Raw genomic sequence first — 16,512 nt, 5'->3', positions numbered from 1 at the left:
GTCGTCGCGCCGCATGGAAAAGATATTGTTCGAGTTTGGCTAGCGTCTTTATTTCCTGTACGTGTTTAACTGGAAGGGGACGGCATCGTGCGCCAAGTCAAAACCGTTAAACAGTGAAACGAAAAACTTTTATGAAAAGTCAGCAAGGTGAAGGGTTTTATTTGCTTTTTCTGCTTGTTGAACTTGTCTTTCAAACAGCTATTTAAAAAATAACAAATTAAAGAAAGAAAGAAAGAAAGAAAGAAAGAAAGAAAGAAAGAAAGAAAGAAATCTGCTCATCCCAGGCTCCTGGGTTACCCACCCATGATACAATTACGCCACGTCCCATTCTCTTTATCTCAAAAAAAAAAAAACCTGATGTCAAGAAGTAAAAATGTCTTGAATAAAGTCAAACTGAAGTGTTTCCTGTTTTGAGATTACAATAAACCGACTCGGGCGATTTTTACTCATGGTCTTGTTCCGTTGTCAGATATGCGAGGTCATCGCAGGGCTGACACATAGAGACAAACAACCATTCACACCTAATTTTTTTTGTTTCCGTTTCCGGTTGAGAGTACGTTGTGCATGTTCTGGCTGCCGCTTCTCACCGGAGCTTTTTTGTTTTATTTTATTTTTTTTCTGTGTGTTTGTGTAGTTTGATGTTTGTTTGAGTGTTTTGTCCGCCGGTTGTGATGTAGCTCCGGACCCAGTTTTGGGCGTCGGTTCCCTCCAGGCCTTGGTTCGCCGTGGGTGATACCTGCGCTCCCAGCTGTGGACTGCAGTGAGCTCGTTGCTCATTTTACATCGTGGTTGTCCAGCGCTCTGCACTTTAATGCTTGGCGTGATGTTCCGAGCGATGTTGCTCGGTGGTGTCACGGCGGCTGTGCAGGCGGTTTGGGACACACCAGCGCTGTGCGTGGCGGAGCTTCTCTGCTCGCTTTGTGGATCCATGTCGTGGTGTTCTGAGCGATGTTGCTGACGGCGTCGCGGCGGCAGTGCTGGAGATGTGGGACTTGTTTTCATGCGCCTTTTGGTGCGACTGTGGCTGCTACACCACGGGAATTACATCCTGACCCCTACTTGGTGGACTTTTTACTTTTTTTTTTTATTATTATATATATATATATTTTTTTTTTCTTTCTTTGTCTACTATTGTAAAGCGTCCTTGGGTTTCTTGAAAGGCGCTATATAAATTTAACTTATTATCTCATCTCATCTCATTATCTGTAGCCGCTTTATCCTTCTACAGGGTCGCAGGCAAGCTGGAGCCTATCCCAGCTGACTACGGGCGAAAGGCGGGGTACACCCTGGACAAGTCGCCAGGTCATCACAGGGCTGACACATAGACACAGACAACCATTCACACTCACATTCACACCTACGCTCAATTTAGAGTCACCAGTTAACCTAACCTGCATGTCTTTGGACTGTGGGGGAAACCGGAGCACCCGGAGGAAACCCACGCGGACACGGGGAGAACATGCAAACTCCACACAGAAAGGCCCTCGCCGGCCACGGGGCTTGAACCCGGACCTTCTTGCTGTGAGGTGACAGCGCTAACCACTACACCACCGTGCCGCCCCTAACTTATTATTATTATTATGTTTAATTAATTTCCAGACATGTGACGGAAGAATGACAAATGTATCTTATATTAGACTTCAGTACATACAGTACAACCACAGGACACTTTATTAGGAACACCCCTACATCCTAATCAGCTGATCCCTCGACAGCAGCACAATGCATCAAATCATACAGAAACAAATCAAGAGCTTCGGTTTACTTCATGTTCGCAATGTTCAAACATCAGAATGGGAAAAATTGTGATCTCACAGGGAAGTGTGACTTTCTTTCACTGTCACATGGGTGTTGGTTTGAGCCAGATGGTTTGAGTATTTCAGAAACCGCTGATCTCCTCCTGGGGTTTTCACACACAACAGTCTCGAGAGTTTACACAGACAGAATGGTGCGGAAAACAAAAAACAAACAGTGAGTGAGTGAGTTCTGTGGGTGGAAAAAACAAACACCTTGTTGATAAGAGAACTCAGAGGAAAATGGACAGATTCAAGCTGTGGTGGTTCGAGCTTTTTGGCCAGGAAGGATATAGTAACTCATATAATCACTCTTTACAACCGTGGTGAGCAGAAAAGCATCTCAACAGCAGAAAGAAGAACACGTCGGGTTCCACTCCTGCAGCCAAGAACAGGGATCTTAGAATCAACAACAAGTTCCTATTAAAGCGGCCGGTGAGAGTGTATCCGACTACACTGGAGAGATTTTCACCTCCTAAGATGTCGGTATTTTTATTTAACAGATGAAGGGAACTTGAGATTTACCGTAATATATTAAAGAAACCGCTCATCAAACGTCTCATATTGCAGTGACTGTTCTTTGGAAGACGTTTATTTTCAGCAAAGTTGTTCTGGTTTCTCGGTACAGTCACTTCTGTTGCTCAACAGTTCTTCGAAATGATTCAGCGTGGAGTGAAATCGGCAAAATATCTCATATTGTAGACTTTCAGTTAATCGAATCAGCAAAGGATGCTTTCCAAAAAATAAAATAAAATAAGTTCTGTGTAATCCATCACCAATGATAATAAGTTTTATTAAGCTTCCTAGCCACTAAATATCCGCTGTCCTATTTCGAAGATGAAATTTTAACTGCTCTTATGCTTTGAAATAGCTTTAGCCACTTCCTATCAGTTATTTACTAGCTGCTATTAATCTCTTACATAAGGCACCGCTCTCTCTCTCTCTCTCTCTCTCTCTCTCTCACTCTTTCTCTGCAGTAATTAAGTGCAGAGCCACGCTCTTTGTGTTCCATCGTGCTCTTAATCGCACATTTGTACGGGTCAGGAAGTAGCGTTAATGAACTGGGCTCGGCTGTGACAGGTGTAATTTTACGCATTAGAAGCAGATTGTCGGAGCTCGCTAAACTGGAAAGATTAAGTCCTGCACCATAAGGCGGCTCAGCTTACAAGAGCAAGATATGTACACAAGTAAACATCTCGCTGAGCAGCATATGCGCAACTATTCACCAGAAAAAAGCCTTATCTGGACTATTAAACCTCAGCCAAATGCTCATATTTTATTCAAGGAAAAAAAAAAACAAGGCTGGAGTTTCAGATTTAAAAAAAAAAGATAAACTTTTTGACATTTTGATTCCGCAATCAATCAATCGATGTGAGAAAATGTTTTAATCAGGGATTTTTTTACGCCATTTTTACTCAGAGTATCCTTCTTCTTCTTCTTCTTCTTGATTCATCCAATGCCGGTAGGCGCTGGTGAAACAACGACAAAGTTCGAATTCCATAGATCGCAGTTGGCCATAGCAGACAGCAATTCAGTTCCTTTCAAACCAGTTTCATCTTCAATAATGGATTTCAAGGTGACGCATGGGCGACCAATTCGCCTCTTAGCATCTGGAGACCAGAGTAAAAGTCTCCCGGCAGGTTCATCATGACGAGTAACATGTCCCGCAAGTGCTAGTCGTCTCCGACTCACAACCACGGATACAAGAGGCAAGGGGCCATACAGTGACTTGTCCGTGGGATGGCTTTTCCACGAGATGTTGTAAGCAAATCATAGCATTCTAGCAAATGTGCCATCGAGACGCTTTCGTCGTGCTGCATTTAGCGTCCACGACTCAGAGCCGTATAGAGATCTTGCAGTCACGTGACCGGAAAGTACACAACCGCCATCGTGTCGGTCAAAAACACCGCTGAATACTGCTGCACTCGTGTACAGAATGGATCAATTTCAACCGACGGACTACACGGCTCATTTTTCTAATGAACAGATAACTAGATATATGTCTAAAATAAACGATCTACAGATTTGTGACCCTTATGGCTTTCCGGACGGAGTTTTCACGACCGGATTTTGAACTGCCAGCGGAATACCCGGACGTGTATAATTACCTCATTAACTTTCCCTCGCTGTTCAGTGGTGAAGCACTGCGTGCTTATAAATCTCTGGACAGTTATCTTTACAGAAATTCAGGATTTGTCAGCGACTCAGATGTGGCATCTTGTAAACAAGAAAATAATCCTCATTGGATGGGTAAGTCACTTAAGTATTGAGTATAGCACTGACCAGCCGATTCTAGAATAGAATAAGGTAATTCCAAATCGTCCGTGTTGTTTATATGGATCTGGCGTTGGAGAGGTAGAGGCTTGGCAGTGGAGATTTGAGTGGCTGTTTTCTGAGCTTAGTCAACAGGCTGGCTCTGCCTGCAGCCTCGCTTCGGCTCCTGGCGCCGCCTCCTTCGCTTTGCTTCCGATAACAATCCACGGAGACCCCGCTGGTCTCGCAATCTCGTCCGGAATGTTTTTTTTTTTTCTCATTCGGAATGTTGTGCATGCGATGGAAATCGCTACAAACCGTCATTTTCTGCTGGAAACCAATGTCCAGTAAGTCCATACGGTTGTAGTGGATATTGAAGTCCGGTACAGACGAACAACACGCAAAAATACACACAAAAAACATAAAAACCGTGCACAGGTAGGGAGAGCTTGTAGCCGCAGCCGTTGTAATAGAATTGTATATAGTAGGGTTTTCCAGAAGAAAAGGTAGAAGTAAAAGCAGAAGTAGAACCAGAAGTAGAAGGCGGAATATGGCGTTTGACCGACACGATGGCGTCTGTCACAATCTGGATCGGCTGTGACGTCACATGCAAGTGCTCCATAGAAGTATTGACTCTATACATGCTTTGAAGACTTCTGTTTTGGTTTTCTTCTTGATTGGAGACTTCCAAACTTTCTGTAATGAATGCAGGGCACTCCAAGCTAGCGCAATTCTAACATTCATATCATGCTCAGTTTCAGAATAGCTACCAAGGTACTTGAAATCATCAACACAGTCAATTTTTGAACCGTCTGATGAAATCAACTTTGCATCGGCGGATGGATTTAAATGCATATACTTTGTCTTTGGTGCATTCAGGTATAGACCAACATCTTGACAGGCTTTCTCCACTCTTTTGAGAAGATCTTGAGCAGATTCGATGCAATCTTCGAGGAGTGCAATGTCGTCAGCATAGTCTAAGTCAGCTAGAACCTCAGCGGGGTTCCTGCTGCTGCGACGTCGTTTGAGTGTAAGCCCATCGCTACTGGTAATTGAAGTGCAAAGAGCATAGTCAAGTACGATTATAAATAGGAAAGGAGCAAGCGGGTCTCCTTGAAGAACACCAGTGCCTATCTTGAAAGCATTTGTCTCTCCTTCTGGTGTTATCACTACTGCGGTCGTGTCTTTGTCTTATACTCAGAGTATAAAAAAAAGTTAAAGTCCTTCCCACGCCTTACAGTACCTGGTATTCCTAGGCAGTCTCCCACTCAAGTACTAACCAGGCCCAACTCTGTATGTGGCACATCGGGCGGCGCCAATCTCCGTTTCCATAGCCCTCGGCCTCTCGCCTATTACATAGCTAGGGTTACAGTGGGGGGCTAGTCCTCTGGTAACCACGAGAGTTTAACTCCCCATGCACATCTGTATTGCAACGTGCCTTGCCAAATGGCAGTAGGTACCATTTTTATGATGGTCTTTGGTATGACCCGACCGTGAATAGAACTCGATCGAGAGGCGGACACGCTACCACTAGGCCACTAGTCGGTATACTCAGAGTATAGCAATATCATAAACACTGAGAATATTTTGAACACACACTGTACGCACCCGAGCCCTGTACACTACACTCTAAACGCTCCTCATTCTCGCCTGCGCTGGTGAACGCTTGTACAATTACGCTCGCCAACCCAAATCAGTGTCATACCGAAGAGCGTAATCCACCGCTGTGTGTCATCACCAGGCAAATAAAATAAACAAACCCCGCGTTCAAAGGCATCACTGCTAAATTGGGCACGTATTCTGACACATCTGTGTTCGGCAATTAGAGAACGTATCACACGTGTCTGATTTCTTCCAGTCTACTGAAGAGCCTTTGCTGCCTGAGGATTGTAAGAAAGGCTTTTTTCATGTGAACTGACTCCCACACACACTGCAGCGGGTTGGGATTGGAGGGAAAGCACGCACAGAGAGAGCAGGAGATTAGTAACACTGGTAATTGTTAACGTCTCACAGCTGTTTCTGGTTATGGAGAAGATGAAAAGATGCTCCAAATAAAATCACAGTACAAATGAAATGACATGAAAGGGAAAAAAAAATACTCAGGCTGCGCACTTAATCCATACCGTATAGTCTGTACTCTATACCATATACTACATACACCATACCACACACCCTCTACTCTATTGAGGTATTTCACTCACGTGACTAAGTCATGTGATGCTGCCATTTTGGACGGCACGGCTCGAATCAGTTTGAATGTGAGGAAGGCGACAAACGAAAAACATAAAAGAAAAAGGAGTGAGATGCAGAAAACACCTTCACTATCCAGCGACTTAGGGCATTTACAGGGCGAGCAGAGGGAGAGGTATTTGCAAAAATTGAGGTTAGCAGGCTTAGAGAACGACGTTTACCTGCTTCCACCAGGATTGTTCACTGACAGCTAAGATTTGTTCACATTTTCATTTACTTTCGGTCCTCAGGATAAACAAAATGTTATTAAATGTCATTGAAATAACTTAGTCTGTTGAGACATGGCCCGTTATAAGTTTTTCCTTTATTGTATTTGCTAGTTTACTGAGCGCACTCCGGGGCTGGCCGGGGCGGGCTAGCTAGCTGGGGCTGGCCAGGGCTAGCTAGCGCTCCGGGGCTGGCCGGGGCTAGCTAGCGCTCCGGGGCTGGCTGGCGCTAGCTAGCGCTCCGGGGCTGGCCGGTGCTAGCTAGCGCTCCGGGGCTGGCCGGCGCGAGCTAGCGCTCCGGGGCTGGCTGGCTCAGTAAACTAGTAAATACAGTAAAGGAAAAACTTGAGACTGAAAGGTTTTAACAGTCATCCAAATGACTGAACGTAAACGTTGCTACAGCAACATACTAGGTACTATGATGTTGACATTAGCTAGCTTGCCGTTCAAAATGGCGGACACCGGGGCGTCACGTGACCCTGTGACGTCAGGTGAAATACCTCAATACCCTATAATATATGCCTTATAATCTAGGCACTATATAACCTACAATCCATAATCTATACTCCATACCCTGTACCGTATAGTGTCTATTCTATACCCTACTCTACCCAAGACACTATACACTCTACTCTATTCTATAAACTCTACCCAAGACTCTGTACCCCATAAACCCTAGACAACCCTAGCTACTATACACTACCGTTCAAAAGTTTGGGGTCACCCAGACAATTTTGTGTTTTCCATGAAAAGTCACACTTTTATTTCCCACCATAAGTTGTAAAATGAATAGAAAATATAGTCAAGACATTTTTCTGGCCATTTTGAGCATTTAATCGACCCCACAAATGTGATGCTCCAGAAACTCAATCTGCTCAAAGGAAGGTCAGTTTTATAGCTTCTCTAAAGAGCTCAACTGTTTTCAGCTGTGCTAACATGATTGTACAAGGGTTTTCTAATCATCCATTAGCCTTCTGAGGCAATGAGCAAACACATTGTACCATTAGAACACTGGAGTGAGAGTTGCTGGAAATGGGCCTCTATACACCTATGGAGATATTGCACCAAAAACCAGACATTTGCAGCTAGAATAGTCATTTACCACATTAGCAATGTATAGAGTGGATTTCTGATTAGTTTAAAGTGATCTTCATTGAAAAGAACAGTGCTTTTCTTTCAAAAATAAGGACATTTCAAAGTGACCCCAAACTTTTGAACGGTAGTGTACACTATAAACCCTAGACAATATACACCATACACGATTCGCTACACTCTATACACTATACATTATACTCTATTCGCCATACAGTATACTCTAATCACTATGCTCTATACACCATACATGATGCACTATACACCGTTCACTATACCCTGTACTCTGTACACTATACTCTATGCATGTGCTTGACTTTCTGTGACACGTGACTTAACCATTCCAGAAAAGCCTCCGCAGGAATAAGTGGCCAAAAACATTCAGAACTCTCCTGCTGACTATTTTTATCACTTTTTTCTCTTTCTGTAATATCTTTGGACTCCGCCTGTGCCCTTGAGGATTTAACAGAGAAAAATAACCCTCACACACACAATCATCATCCTAAAATGGAAAAACCAGAGACAATCAGTCACGACGCAGAAGCAGGTGGATGTAATCATGAACTTAATTAAAAAAAAATAAAAAATTAAAAAAAATATATTCAAATCAGCACAAAGAATTGAAATTGGCTGATCAGGCGAACGGAGCAATGAAGGACAATCAGGATAAAAACTATCAAGGGCAGAAGCAAAAGAAAAAAAATCCAATTGGATATTGCAAAGAAAGATTTTTTTTTCAGCAGATAGGAATAATAGCAAAACCCCCAAGAGACGTGAGGAGAGCGAACTGGTTTAGTGGATACACTGAGCACATGGAGAGTGAAACAGGTGAGCGAGATCAGGAGTGTTTCTGAAACACACACTTTTTGTAAAGCTGCTGAGTTAAAGTCGGGGTTCTTTCACCAGGAAAATCCAAGTATCCCTCTTTGCAGAACGGGAAAGTCCACAGCTCGTCCAGCTCCTCCTATTTCTCATCTATCTCCTCCTATTTCTCGTCTAGCCATACATGTCAACCTATACGGATTGTCCGGAAATTATACGGATTTTAGGTCATTTCAAGGGCGTACGGGCGTATAAACAAAGTCTTACGGATTTTCAGTATTTTCTGACCTAAATTTATTTTGTGTATCTGACTTGAACATCGTCAGCTGATTGTCGCAAAAACATACAAAAGCTCGATTTATAGACAAAGAACAGCGTGTATGCAGGGGCAGATAACCCAGACTATGTGAAACCGGATGTTTATTCCTCAAGCCTCGTGCAGTATCGCGACTGCGAGACTTCGCTCGTTCCGGTCATGCGCACGATCTGCATTTAAACGCGCCAAATGGTCATTGTTTGAACGATTTTCTCATTGTGCAGAGCGACATTGTTTACACCTGAGAGATTTTGAATAGCGTCTGCTGAGTGAAAGAATGGGAACACCGAGAAAGAAAATGAGATACGCCGGGCGGTATCTTCCTGAATGGAAGGAGACATTTAATGGTGTCATTGTTCAGGCGAAAAATGAGGAGTACGCACTGCACAGTTTGTGTCCGAGATATAAAAGTTGCGGCGTCTGGAGTTTACGACGTGAGGGAACACATGAGGTCCAAACTACATCAGCAAAATTTGCACCAGAAACAGAATCAGCTGCAAATGACGATGTTTGCAAAGCCTAAGACCGATGATCAACCAACAAGTGTAATAAGTGCAGAAGTTACGATCTGTAATTTTATTGCTCAGCACAATTTGCCGCTAGCCGTTGCGGACCACCTGACAGAACTGTTGCACGGACAGTATGATTGCGAAATCTATCAGCTGTAGGCGCACCAAAACAACGCAAATAATCAAAAAGAGCTCGGCCCCCGAAGCTACACTACCGATCATCCAGCACTGCCGGACGTCGCCATTTTCCTTGATGATCGACGAATCCAATGACAAAAAGACGGACAAGCGACTGGCCGTTTTGGTGCGAATCTTCGACGTAAACAGAGGGGCGAAGTCAAGAATCCTAGACATGCCCGTGTGCAATATCGGCACGGGCGAGGCGATTTTCGACATGCTGGACGAAGTTCTCAGGCAAGTTATATTTACTTATTTATTTCTTAAGTTTGGTGCGATTCGAAGGCTATAAGGATTTTATGGATTTCTTCCTCTGATACTACAGGTGGACGCCCAAAGGGGTTGACATGTATGTCTAGCTCCTCCTATCGAGGCAGAGTCAAGCCAAAAGTCTGTAGCGTGGAGACAACTCTGCGTTTCAGGCTGGACAAGTGTGTTAAGTGTGTTGTTTCATGTTAGGTGTTGGATCAGATCCGTCTCCACCCTGTGGACTTTCGTGAAACCGAACTCGACTTTGACGCTTCAGTACTGAGGTCCAGCTGCGTGGCCTACAGCCCATTTCACCTGTTTAGCTCTTCTGTGTTTAGCGTAAAGCTCATGCACCTTTCCAGATAAACGATTCACACGAAAGGGACAAAAGGTGCACAAAAGTCTTGATAGTGCCACCCGAGAGAGAAGGAAACTATACGGTACATGAAGATAATTTGAGGATGAGCTGTTTCCTGTCAGCCATTTTGTCATCACACAGTGTTTGTAGAACATCAGATTTCTCTGATCTGTCTGCCGTCGTGTGTACAGATCAGGGCTGGGTTTCCCAAAAACATCACAGCACAAAGATCATCGTTAAATGGCAGAGCGAGCAGCACAATGAACACTCTCTCTCCTGGTTAAGACGCTCTTAGCGTTAAGATGCTTTTGGGAAACCCAGCCCAGTTCTGTACACAGATCCAACGCGTTTGTTCATGATGTACAGATGGTACAGGGTTTGATCGTGGCCCAGTACAGCCGGTTCAGAAGTGTGAAAAGGCAGATGGTGTTTATCGGCTCTCATCGGAGAAAAATGGTGACGTTCTGGAGTCTGGTTGGTTCTGCTGATGAAGCCGTTCTTCTGTAACCAACACACACACACGGCTCAGGACCATAATATCTGATTAAAGGAATAAATAACGTTCGATTTAACATGTTAGAAAAGACAACATGGTGTTGTTAATTTCACAATGTTACCAAATTAAGTTATTTGGTGTAGACACTTTTTGTCGCATAATACGGTGACTTTCTGTCAAACCGAAGATCACAAGTCCGTCCAAAGTTTTACAGTTTATCAGTGAAAAAAATATATTTTTATTTTGCAATATTTTGTCTGGAACATTTGCATTTTTATTCATGCGCTATTTAATATTCAAACTACAAGTGAATTGTCTTATCCACAGCACAACTTTCGACGTACAGTCCATCTGATCATTCAGCAGCAGGTTTGTGGGTGTCACTGAGAGTTCTGCACCATACAGATGGTCAAATTCACATCTCAGAAGTACGGTAAACGTGTCATGATAAAATCACAATGCAAATTTATGACAATTCGAATTGACAAAATTTATAAAAAATGAAACACGGTTATTATCAGGCTACGTGATCTGTTAGTTTTTCCTCACTGTAATTGCATTTTTAGATAACATAACATACAGGAGCAGTAGGAAACACACGTGACTTCACTGTAAGCGGAAGTAACTCAGCTCTATTGCCATGGAAAACACAAAAAATAAACAGATGTAAAATGTGAAAGTGCTGATATGTGATTGTATAAAGCTTTAACAAGAAATCAGAGCTCTCTCTCTCTCTCTCTCTCTCTTTCTTTACAGACTGCTGAAAGACAAAGAAAAGAGAAGCAAATGAGGAAGTACAAATGTTTATAAAAGCTTATTAAGAAAAGGAGAATTTGTTACTAACTTTCATTTTTAACAAAAGGAACATTTGAGTTAAAAGCCGATTATATTTTACTCCAACATTTACAAATGTGGGTAAATAATTATTGTTGGTTATTAAGAAAATGAAACCAAAAAAAATATATATATATATATATATATATATATTTTTTTTTTTTTTAATTATTTATTTATTTATTTATTTATTTATTTTTTGTTTTATATATATATATATATATATATATATATATATATATATATATATATATATATATATATAATTTGATAAATAATAGGAAAATAAATGTTGCATCTTTTTTGGTAATAACATTTTCTTTATGTTTTTTTGTTCTTCCAAAAAGGCGGCACGGTGGTGTAGTGGTTAGCGCTGTCGCCTCACAGCAAGAAGGTCCTGGGTTCGAGCCCCGTGGCCGGCGAGGGCCTTTCTGTACGGAGTTTGCATGTTCTCCCCGTGTCCGCGTGGGTTTCCTCCGGGTGCTCCGGTTTCCCCCACAGTCCAAAGACATGCAGGTTAGGTTAACTGGTGACTCTAAATTGAGCGTAGGTGTGAATGTGAGTGTGAATGGTTGTCTGTGTCTATGTGTCAGCCCTGTGATGACCTGGCGACTTGTCCAGGGTGTACCCCGCCTTTCGCCCGTAGTCAGCTGGGATAGGATCCAGCTCGTCTGCGACCCTGTAGAACAGGATAAAGCGGCTACAGATAATGAGATGAGATGTTCTTCCAAAAATATCATGGGAAAATCGAATCATGAATCAAATCAAATGGTGACTCGAATCGAAGCATGACTTGGGTGAATCGTTACATGTCTGTTCGATAGTAATAAATTAAGATCTTTTTTCATCTGTTTATTTAGCTCTTAATGGAGTCCTGCATTCAGCCATATCTGTGCCGAAATAATGATATAAAAATCACGTACTGTTTAAAAGAAGGCTATTTTTTATTGACGTGGGAATCAAAAGTGGGTGTCGACATCCAAAAGACTAAAATCTGAAGTTCTTTACTGTGTTCTTGGTTTTTTTTTTTTCAAATAGTTTGTCCCAGGAGACTGATAGAAAGCTGCGGTTGTGATCAGATGAGCTTCGACGTGTGACACACTCCGAGACAGAGATCAGCACTAAATAAAGCACGTGTGATTTAATCCCCATCCGTGGGGACGACATGCAATCTAATCTGTCCAGCTGGCTGAGACACGCTCTCTCACTCTCTCGGTCTCTCTCTCTCTCTCTGCATTACACACACACACACACATGAAATTGAAGGCAATAAGTCGTGCTGTGAAACATAGTGACTCCTCTTTAAACCTATTTTATTAAATTCAGGTTTATTCTTTCACTCTCACACTGAGGAGGCTGTTATCCCCCAAATCACTTATTCACTCGTTCCCAGGTCACTCGCTCTGTCCTACTCGTCCCCTTAATGACACAGAAACACCATTTGGCTTGCGGACTGTTCTTTCTGTGAAGATCCACACGTTCCTCATGATGAGGAAGATGAGAGAATGGCTCAGAACAAATTCTTCTTCTTCTTTTTTCATCTCATCTCATTATCTGTAGCCGCTTTATACTGTTCTACAGGGTCGCAGGCAAGCTGGATCCTATCCCAGCTGACTACGGGCGAAAGGCGGGGTACACCCTGGACAAGTCGCCAGGTCATCACAGGGCTGACACATAGACACAGACAACCATTCACACCTACGCTCAATTTAGAGTCACCAGTTAACCTAACCTGCATGTCGTTGGACTGTGGGGGAAACCGGAGCACCTGGAGGAAACCCACACGGACACGGGAAGAACATGCAAACTCCACACAGAAAGGCCCTCGCCGGCCACGGGGCTCGAACCCGGACCTTCTTGCTGTGAGGTGACAGCGCTAACCACTACACCACCGTGCCGCCCCTCTTTTTTTTTTTTTTACAGATTTTTTTGCAGAAATGATAGAAGTGAAAATGTCTTGAGCATGTCCAAATGTGTCCATCATTACTGCAAATCAAATATATTATCCAGATTGTCTTCAGACTGGGTTTTCTGGAAATGGAATGAGAAAAATAATCCGCCAAGAAAATAGAACAGACTATTTCAAGCTGAAAATGAGTAGAAACAGGTTTCTCATCAGACGGGTTCTGGGAATCTTAAAATAAGAAATCCTTGATGAAGTGGACCGTTTTCACTCACTGAAGCATCTTTTTTGTGAGATTAGGACAAGTATATACCATAATCTCCTCATCTCCTAAGCTCAAAGACATGTGTTCAAAGACATGCAGATGAGGTCAAATACCCAGCTGCTGGGGTTACACAGGTCAGCGCAAACCTAGTGTTGGTTCCAAGCCCGGATAGATTGGGGAGGGTTGCGTCAGGAAGGACATCCGGTGTAAAAACCTACGCCAAATGTGGTGACCTCTAACGGGAGTGGCTGAAAGAAGAAGAAGATCTGTGAGATTAGGACAAGTCCCATTTAAGCCTCGTCCTCACAGCACATTTCTCAGCTTCTAGAATTTTCTGAAAAAGGACGACACAATGACAAAGTCGCTGTTTCACAGCTCCAAGGTTAACAGCTCGACAGTGAAACCACTAGAGCTGAGGAACGCATCGAGATCTCATTGATCTCACTGAAGATCTCAGACACACACACACAGACACCCAGACACACGCACTTAAAAGCAGACAAGAGCTGCATTTGTGCGCTCTGTCATCTGTCCTCTTGCAGTTTGTGCTTTGCACATTGTGTGTTTTTTCGGGAAAAGAGTAAAAATCCGCCTCGTTCACCTTCATTACACTGCGAATACATTTCACCTTCGCCTCCTCATGACGTACGTGAGTGTAAACAGAGATCAGATCTTGGGGGCGTGTCATTCTGTGTGTAATCACATGATTACTGTGACTGTCACTGATTGGCTGCATGAATCTACAGTCTGGGTGAGAAAGAAATCAGCCCCAGCCTCGCTTCTCGTTACTGATGCCCCTTTTCCACCAAAGCAGTTCCAGGGCTGGTTCGGGGCCAGGGCTTAGTTTGGAACCGGGTTTTCTGTTTCCACTGACAAAGAACTGGCTCTGGGGCCAGAAAAACCGGTTCCAAGCTAGCACCAACTCTCTACTGGGCCAGAGGAAAGAACCGCTTATGTCAGCGGGGGGGCGGAGTTGTTAAGACCAACAACAATAACAAGACCGCGAAAGATTGCCATTTTTAAGCGACGAGAAGCCGCAGCTGTACAAACGCGAAGTCATCCATTATTATTATTATTGTTGTTGTTGTTGTTGCTTCTTCCGTGTTGTTTTTGCTTCGATATTCGCGCCAAGGTTTATGCAAACGTAGCGACGTAACTGACGTACACAGCGACGTAATGACGTGGCTTCCCTTAGCACCGCGAGCTATGGAAAAGCAAACTGGTTCTCAGCTGGCTTGCAAGTTGAACCAGTTGTGAACCAGCACCAGCACCGGCCCCGAACCAGCCCTGGAACTGATTTGGTGGAAAAGGGGTGTGTGTTGTGTCTTTTTTCTGATGAGCCTCAGTTCTGTCATTCCACAACAATCCGATTATGGATTTGAAGGTTTTCTGTGAGGTCGCTGTGGACGGGACGACACAGATACCTTGAAAAAGTCAAGTCAAAGTCCCTCTCATGCCAGAATCTGGTCTTCCCAGGCAGTCTCCTGTCCCAGTACTAACCAGCTCTTGAGGAGCAGCGCCGATCTCCGTAGCCCTCGGCTTCTCGCCTATACAGCTAGGGTTACAGTAGGGGGCGTGGCCTCTGGTAACCGTGAGAGTTTGACTCCCCACTCACATCTGTATTGCAGCATGCCTTGCCAGATGGTAGTAGGTTTTATGTTAGGTTTTATGATGGTCTTTGGTACGACCCGACTGTGAGTAGAACTCGCAATCTCCTGATCGAGAAGTGAACACAACACGCTAACCACTAGGCTAGCTCACGGTCCTTTCGAACTTGGGTCAACTGCTTGGAAGGCAGCAGTGCTAACCGCTGTACCACCAGCGCTGCACACCCTGAAGAGGATTGAGGATATTTTTGCTTTGAGAATTTTAAAGACCTGAAGCTAAAACACTATGAAATCTGAGGATCTTTCCAACACACGCAGCTTTCTCCGGTGTCCCAGATGACTTTAGAGTCTGCTTCCTGTCAAGGTTTCTTCCTCATGTCTTCTCGGGGAGCTTTTCCTTTCCAGATTTCTGTAAAGCTGCTTTGTGATAATGAGAGTGATAATGATGGTGATAATATCCGTTGTTTAAAGTGATTTTATAAAAATATTCAGTTGAATTGGACGCCAGAAATGAAGCTGAAGATGCCTTTTCATCCATTCTTTCATCAAAATTATAGACCAGTCACCAACTGATCATTCTTTGTATCTGTTCCAGCATTGTTCAGGTTTTCTTCTAGTCTCATTCGAAACTTCTCTGCTCTGATGAAGAAGAAATCTGTCCTCATCATCATGTCCAGGTTTCAGATACGGCTGCTGCTGCTGACTCCACGCCTTTGCGTTGATCCAATCTCTGCCCCTTTACCAGCCCCAGCCGCCTTTTTACCACGTTATAAAAGCCCAAAGTGACCCGCTTCCTGTTAGCGTGCGGCTCTAAAAGCTGTCCTTCCTGTCCTGAACAAGTGTTCTTTCACACAGCTGAGGTTTTTATTCACCATGTTGGATTCCAATATGGGCTCACGGACGCTTGCTGTTACAAGGCCAGAGCAAGGTACTCTGGGTAATTGGAAATCCCACAGGAAATAAATGAAATCTTCTATTACACCCATGCAGGGGCTTGTAATTTATTTCCTGCTGCATAAAACGTGACTTGGGAACCACGGGAATTACAAAGAACCGGACGTATCAAGGTCTGGACAGGAGAGCGTTCACAAAACGGCACAATTCAACACCTTTGTGTAATTCGCGGCTCTTCGGGACGTTGCTTTATATCTACAGCACATAAAAAAATAATTGCGCACATTAGCTTGATGGAACTGTTCCCGGTGTTTGACTGAATTAAAACTCGGGGTGAGCAAACTGAGAGCAAAGTAAACCCCAGATCACAGCATCAGTATTTCTCAGCTATTTAAAAAAAAAAAAAACGCACATACCTGAAGCTGCGCTGGTTTAACGGCCTGATCCATAAAGTACAAGAAAAAATAAAGGAAATCAATTTTCCATTC

The 16,512-nt window shown here is 43.5% G+C and overlaps 1 protein-coding gene across 1 annotated transcript in view; it reads left to right on the top strand.

The window, feature by feature from the left end:
• Positions 1-16,512, top strand: part of si:dkeyp-14d3.1 (transmembrane protein 132C) — a 464,566-nt gene that overhangs the window by 270,335 nt on the left and 177,719 nt on the right. The window lies entirely within an intron of this gene.

Source organism: Neoarius graeffei, chromosome 10 (genome assembly GCF_027579695.1).
Source record: "Neoarius graeffei isolate fNeoGra1 chromosome 10, fNeoGra1.pri, whole genome shotgun sequence".
Classification (NCBI taxonomy): Eukaryota; Metazoa; Chordata; class Actinopteri; order Siluriformes; family Ariidae; genus Neoarius; species Neoarius graeffei.
This window is presented reverse-complemented; position numbering and strand designations above follow the sequence as displayed.